Here is a 7,768-nt window from a genome sequence, read left to right as displayed (position 1 = left end):
TGGTCTTTCTGGTCATCCGAACATAGTAATATTGCATATCTGAGTTGTGCTAGCCTAGCACAAGTCAGCACAACTTTTAATTTCCCCAGCACAACGATATAAAGGGCACTTTACTCTTGTGCGCTGCCCTTCGCGCTAAGGTACTGTACCATTTTTGGTCTTTCCGGTCATCCGACAAGCATAATATTGCATATCTGAGTTGTGCTAGCCTAGCACAAGTCAGCACAACTTTTAATTTCCCCAGCACAACGATATAAAGGGCACTTTACTCTTGTGCGCTGCCCTTCGCGCTAAGGTACTTTTACCATTTTTGGTCTTTCTGGTCATCCGAACATAGTAATATTGCATATCTGAGTTGTGCTAGCCTAGCACAAGTCAGCACAACTTTTAATTTCCCCAGCACAACGATATAAAGGGCACTTTACTCTTGTGCGCTGCCCTTCGCGCTAAGGTACTTTTACCATTTTTGGTCTTTCTGGTCATCCGAACATAGTAATATTGCATATCTGAGTTGTGCTAGCCTAGCACAAGTCAGCACAACTTTTAATTTCCCCAGCACAACGATATAAAGGGCACTTTACTCTTGTGCGCTGCCCTTCGCGCTTCAACGCTAAGTCATACAATTAATATGGTATCGCATTCGTTACTTACATTTGCGACCGGAATTTCGTTCAGTGCCGAAATTCTATGTGCTTGTGCAGTTTCGAAATGTTTTACGCAAATAATTTTATCTATATTTGTGTCTTGGGTTTCGATCAAATAAATTTCTTTTTCTTCACTCTCCTTTTCTATTTTATTTTTTATATTTGTAGATTCAATTTCACATGTAGGTAATTGTTCCGCCGCTGTTAATATGCACGTCCAGAAAATGATTGCAAGTGTAATGTTACAAACTTATCGATGCGCATCGGACGTGATATATTTTTGAAAAGTCGATGTTTACAGTCGTTGAATTCGGCCTCCACTGCGGAAGATGTTGCAGTTGATGATCCATAAGTAAAAATGGGCTTCCATAATTTTCGAATATTGCGGGAAATATAACAACAACGCTATTATTCGCTACCCTATTCCTATGGCATAATATGGATTTACATTCTGTCCCGGATTTTTCACTGCATTATTTTTTGCCATTGTTACACATTCAGCAGAGAAATTTTTCCACCATGCATTAATATTGGAGGCGCTCTTCGTTTCTTCCATTTCCGTATCAGATTCATGAAAATCATCTATTCTATGTTCCGTCTCTTCTTCATCTTCAATGATTCCCCCGGAACTATATTCTGGGTAACAACTTTCTGTAATGTTTTAAAACATTTCTCTGCATAAGACGGATTATTATTTGTAGTGTTCCCGAACATTTCACTGTTTGAAAGAACAATAGCACATTTTGTTACTTCCTGGAATTCTGTGAAGTCTGATATTTTCGTCAGAAATGCCATAAGTGTTATGTAAAATATGCGCACTTGAGGATGAACACCTTTTAATTCTTTCCATCTTGCAACCATGTGGATAAAATGAGAAACGTCTAAGCGCAAAAATGTAGATGGCAGATTTTTCGTTTCTTCACTTAAACATACGAAACACTGTGACAAGTAGTGTTCCAAATTTCTGCATTGTCCAAATGCTCTAACGATAGCTCCTATCAAAGCTCGATCAAAGTCACAAACCACTTGTTTTGGTAATGGAAAATTGATTTGTGTTCCATACCAATTCGTATTATTTCTAGCAGCCAAAAATGTATCGTGTTCGTATTTTGTGAGGCGCTCAACATTTGAAATACTGGCATATGTGAAGTTTCAGTTTTTGTGACAATTTGGTATAAATAAATGTGCGAAGATAATTTTCCTGAAGGCTTCTTAAACTTTTTTTATCAGAGATCCTGTTCCGTCTATACAGATATATTTTGAATTTTGAACGAAAATTGAAGCTTGTTCCGGTGTCCAATAGTGCACATAAAATGGATCTAAGCCAATGGCGTGTATTTGCCCTGCATGCTGATTGTATTTCATGACCTGTAAATTTTGAAGTGGATTTGAAGCTGTAATCGCTAGACTGATCTTCTCGCGTTCTTGTTTCGCTTTTGACAATATTTGATTTTTAGGTAAATGCGCTAGTTCTGGATCATCGAATTTCTTCAATTTATCAGCTTCATTTCGACGCCAAATGCAAGGTAAAATATTTCCGTCTAACATGTTTTTAGATATCTCGATTCTTCGATATCCTTTTAAGTGTCGCTTTTTTTTGTGTGTGACGGAAGCATCCAAAATTTTCGATGATGCATTCCATGAGGACATCTTTTCCGGATTGTGGTTTATTTACTGCTATCCCCGAAAAGCTGCAATTACACTCCGTGCAAGCGGCCACGATTTTTAAATAAATTCCTGTCTCCGACATTTTGCATCGTTTAAATGATAAGGCACATGGTATCCGTATCTGTTGCCATAATTGGTCAAATAAAACATCAGTCCAAATATTATTTCGCAATACTTTTGTTTTTAGTCCAATAATGCATGTTGTTCTTTCGTTTCAAATGAATCGACGAACTGCTGAACTCGGTCAGTCTATGCCTAGCCTTAGAAGTGAGAATATCGAATAATAACTGTCATTTTTATTTAATTAAAAATATATACCTTGCTTCTCAAAAGCAAACAGTGTACGAGAAATGTTGAAGTAAAACACGGCGTAACGAAAAACTCAATCATATTGTTACAATGTAACGGGTGGCGTGCGTCACATCGAACATCGAAGTGACGATCGGCTATCAAAAAGACGATCGGCAGCCGAAGCGACGAACAAGAGGAGAGTCGGGAGCTCAGTTCGACGCTAAAGTCGGTTTAGGCAGGATATTTCACTAAAAGTGTTTTATTCCACCAGAAAACATATTCTTTAACAAGAAACACAATCACGGTCTTAACGGTGTGAATTATTGTGATAGTGCAATTAAATTGTTGTATTATTAATATGGCAAAATACGCAGTGGAATTATTGCATCTAATTTTAGAAGAAAAATATAAGATTCTTTCGGATTCGTGCGGAAAACTTGTTGTTCCAAGTGCAAAAGTATACGAATGTGTTAGTGCGGATTTTGAAGAGAAATTTGGCAAAAAATTATTGCCAAAATACCTTTACACCATCCTTCAAGGAAATAGATATGATCTTTGGAATAAATTTCTTACATATCACGGCATTGAAAAACTATCAAATTCTGTGTTAAATGAATCGGAATGTAGTTTGAATGACACGCGCAGTGACGAAAAAATTGAATTACAATTGGTTTTGCCATTCAAAACATGGCTAGCAATGGGTCCTGTAGGAGCAGATTACGCAGATACAAAATTAACAGAAAGAACATATAATGTATTATTGAAAAATATTTGGACTGATGTTTTATTTGACCAATTATGGCAACAGATACGGATACCATGTGCCTTATCATTTAAACGATGCAAAATGTCGGAGACAGGAATTTATTTAAAAATCGTGGCCGCTTGCACGGAGTGTAATTGCAGCTTTTCGGGGATAGTAGTAAATAAACCACAATCCGGAAAAGATGTCCTCATGGAATGCATCATCGAAAATTTCGATGCTTCCGTAACACACACAAAAAAGCGTCACTTAAAAGGATATCGAAGAATCGAGGTATCCAAAAACATGTTAGACGGAAATATTTTACCTTGCATTTGGCGTCGAAATGAAGCTAATAAATTAATGAAATTCGGTGATCCAGAACCAGCGCATTTACCTAAAAATCAAATATTGTCAAAAGCGAAACAAGAACGCGAGAAGATCAGTCTAGCGATTACAGCTTCAGATCCGCTTCATAATTTACAAGTCATGAAGTACAATCAGCATGCAGGGCAAATACACGCCATTGGATTAGATCCATTTTATGTGCACTATTGGACACCGGAACAAGCTTCAATTTTCGTTCAAAATTCGAAATATATCTGTATAGACGGAACTGGTTCTTTGATAAAAAAATTTAAAAACCCATCAGGAGAATTATCTTCCCACATATATTTATATCAAGTTGTCACCAAAACTAAAACCTCACATATGCCAGTATTTCAAATGTTGAGCGCCTCACAAAATACGAACACGATACATTTTTGGCTGCTAGAAATAATACGAATTGGTATGGCACACAAATCAAATTTTCCATTACCAAAACAAGTAGTTTGTGATTTTGATCGAGCTTTGATAGGAGCTATCGTTAGAGCATTTGGACAATGCAGAAATTTGGAACACTACTTGTCACAGTGTTTCGTATGTTTAAGTGAAGAAACGAAAAATCTGCCATCTACATTTTTGCGCTTAGACGTTTCTCATTTTATCCACATGGTTGCAAGATGGAAAGAATTAAAAGGTGTTCATCCTCAAGTGCGCATATTTTACATAACAGTTATGGCATTTCTGACGAAAATCACAGACTTCACAGAATTCCAGGAAGTAACAAAATGTGCTATTGTTCTTTCAAACAGTGAAATGTTCGGGAACACTACAAATAATAATCCGTCTTATGCAGGGAAATGTTTTAAAACATTACAGAAAGTTGTTACCCAGAATATAGTTCCGCGTGAAATCATTGAAGATGAAGAAGAGACGGAACATAGAATAGATGATTTTCATGAATCTGATACGGAAATGGAAGAAACGAAGAGCGCCTCCAATATTAATGCATGGTGGAAAAATTTCTCTGCTGAATGTGTAACAATGGCAAAAAATAATGCATTGAAAAATCCGGGACAGAATGTGAACCCATATTATGCCATAGGAATAGGGAAGCGAATAATAGCGTTGTTGTTATATTTCCCGCTATATTCGAAAATTATGGAGCCCATTTTTACTTATGGAACATCAACTGCAACATCTTCCGCAGTGGAGGCCGAATTCAACGACTGTAAACATCGGCTGTTCAAAAATACTACACGTCCGATGCGCATCGATAAATTTGTAACATTGCACTTACAATCATTTTCTGGACGTGCAAAATTAACAGCAGCGGAACAATTACCTACATGTGAAAATGAAACTAAAAATATAGAAAACGAAATGGAAAAGAAGAATGAAGAAAATGAAATTCATTTTATCGAAACCCGAGATACAAATATTATTGAAGAAACTGCACAAACACGTAGAATTTCGGCACTGAACGAAATTACTGACGCAAATATCAATAAAGAATGCGATACCATATTTACGAACGAAACATCAGAAAATGAACACTCTGATTTAAGTCATGAACACAATTGGCGAAATAAAAACGACAAGAAAACTTATAAAAGAAGTTACCTCCAACCTCGGCCCGATTTTGCAGGAGTTTGCAAGAGAAAAAAAATTGACATCGCAATGTTACAGAATGGAAACATTTGCGAATCTTTTAATGATGGAGAAAATAGAGTCGTTGTATTAAACACGTGCGGGTTCGATAGTGTTGTCCAATTATTTGCTGCTGCATGCATGCACGAAGCATTCTACGACACTATACAGAATGCTACAACAGAAACATTTATATTTATTAAAAATTTTATAAATAAAGGTACAGTTAAGTCAATTTATCGACAACGAGCATCAATCTTAAGAAAAATTGGACATTTTGTCACTAAAAAGGAGTACAATGTTACCACGATAGATGCAATTTCGAATGTGTGCATATTGTGCGAGCACCTTCTAAAGGATGATTCAAGTTGTACATTGCAGAAAGAATGCAATAATTGCAAAACAACAAAAACAAGAAATATAACACTGATAAACCTCGACTTTGAAACGATTGAATCGCATGGATACCGTGCTATTGCGCAGGCGATTCAAGAATATATAAATTGTAACTACAAAACCTGCAAAAAATGTAGAGACGACGTCAATGTGAACCTGAATTTTAATTCTCATTTACTTCTGGAATGCATTGGTGATAGAAATGCAAAAATAGAATTGAAAACATTTCCAAGAAACATTAAGATTGGAACTACGTCATTCTCCTTGGTTGGAATTATACACTACAGCGGTGGAACCAGAGCAACATCAGTAGGCCATTACACCGCTTATGCCATTTATGGAGATAAATGGATTCTATTCAACGATTTATTAAAAAAATGTCAAGCAGTTAGCGGAGAAAATACTGTGAATCCAGTAGCTTGTCTGTACATCAAAATAAATTAAACAGCAAGCGTGTAAGAGTGTAAAGGTAAGAGTTGGGTTTCAATATCCAAATCATATTATATTTCATTTAACTTTTACATGCATATTAATATTACAAATTCTTACAGTTTCGAGATAGCCGAGGAGAAATAGAGGACAGAAGACAACTTGTTCAAAAAAAATGAATTATACAGCAAGCGTGGAAGAGTGTAAAGGTAGGAGTTGGGTATCAATATCCAAATCATATTATATTTCATTTAACTTTTACATGCATATTAATATTACAAGTTCTTACAGTTTCGAGATAGCCGAGGAGAAATAGAGGACAGAAGACAACTTGTTCAAAAAAAATGAATTATACAGCAAGCGTGGAAGAGTGTAAAGGTAGGAGTTGGGTATCAATATCCAAATCATATTATATTTCATTTAACTTTTACATGCATATTAATATTACAAGTTCTTACAGTTTCGAGATAGCCGAGGAGAAATAGAGGACAGAAGACAACTTGTTAAAAAAAAATGAATTATACAGCAAGCGTGGAAGAGTGTAAAGGTAGGAGTTGGGTTTCAATATCCAAATCATATTACATTTCATTTAACTTTTACATGCATATTAATATTACAAATTCTTACAGTTTCGAGATAGCCGAGGAGAAATAGAGGACAGAAGACAACTTTTGAAAAGAGCTCATATACCTATACTTTCTAATATAACATTTAACTTTCACATGCATATTGATATTACAACTTCTTACAGTTTTGAGGTAGCCGAGGAGAATTAGATGACTGAAGACAACGTTTCAAAGAAGTTCATATACCTACACCCAGGCCGATGGAAAAGCCCTGGGTAGTTCCGGCCACCTCTTCTCGCCACATTTGGAGTCCCGTGTAGGATGAGATTTAGTGCGGGTATACCCCGTGTGACCTGTGTATTGCACTACTAAGCACAAGCGCACCAGAGGCCAATGCACGCGCCACCTGATTAAGTTCGTGGGCGCAGGCGGGGGAGTCCCCACGCACCCGGGGGTTGCGATGATCCCGGGGCATGTCATAAAGATTTTACACCCTGCACGTAAAACAATTAAAAAAAAAAAAAAAAAAATAGCTATAATCTCTAATATAATATTTAACATTTCCATGCATATTGATAGTACAACTTCTTTTCAGTTTCGAAGTACCTGCAGAGAACTAGACGACTGAAGACAACATTTAATAGGGCTCATATACCTATGCTCTGTAATATAACTAATATATATAAATTATATAATGTATATAAATTAAAATTCAAAATAATGATGTTATGAAAAATAATATTAATAATAGTATTAAATAATACATTACAAATATATATACCACATCCTCATATATTTGCATTATTTATGTGCCGTTATATGTATTTATGTTATTACGTTATATGTATTCCTGCTATTGTATACTTTTACATAAGTAAAATAATCTAATCTATTTGTATTACCGATTTGGAAAAGAAACATTACTATTGCTATAGTGTATTAAAATATTCTGTATAAGTCACACACACATAAAAGGCCAAAATTTCAATTATCTCCCCGAGTTTCCCTATGCACAATTCACCGATCGTCCTAACGAACGCACGGTGCTATCTCCTTCT

The 7,768-nt window shown here is 35.9% G+C and overlaps 1 long non-coding RNA gene across 1 annotated transcript; it reads left to right on the top strand.

The window, feature by feature from the left end:
• Positions 1-6,467: 6,467 nt before the first annotated feature.
• On the top strand, positions 6,468-6,822 carry LOC143208918 (uncharacterized). The gene is made up of 2 exons (XR_013009007.1): positions 6,468-6,691; positions 6,774-6,822. It is a non-coding gene; the product is annotated as an uncharacterized LOC143208918 (long non-coding RNA).
• Positions 6,823-7,768: the final 946 nt, after the last annotated feature.

Source organism: Lasioglossum baleicum, chromosome 5, assembly GCF_051020765.1.
Source record: "Lasioglossum baleicum chromosome 5, iyLasBale1, whole genome shotgun sequence".
Taxonomy (NCBI): Eukaryota; Metazoa; Arthropoda; class Insecta; order Hymenoptera; family Halictidae; genus Lasioglossum; species Lasioglossum baleicum.
Note: the sequence above shows the minus strand (reverse complement) of the source record. Positions and strands in the feature narration are given on the sequence as shown.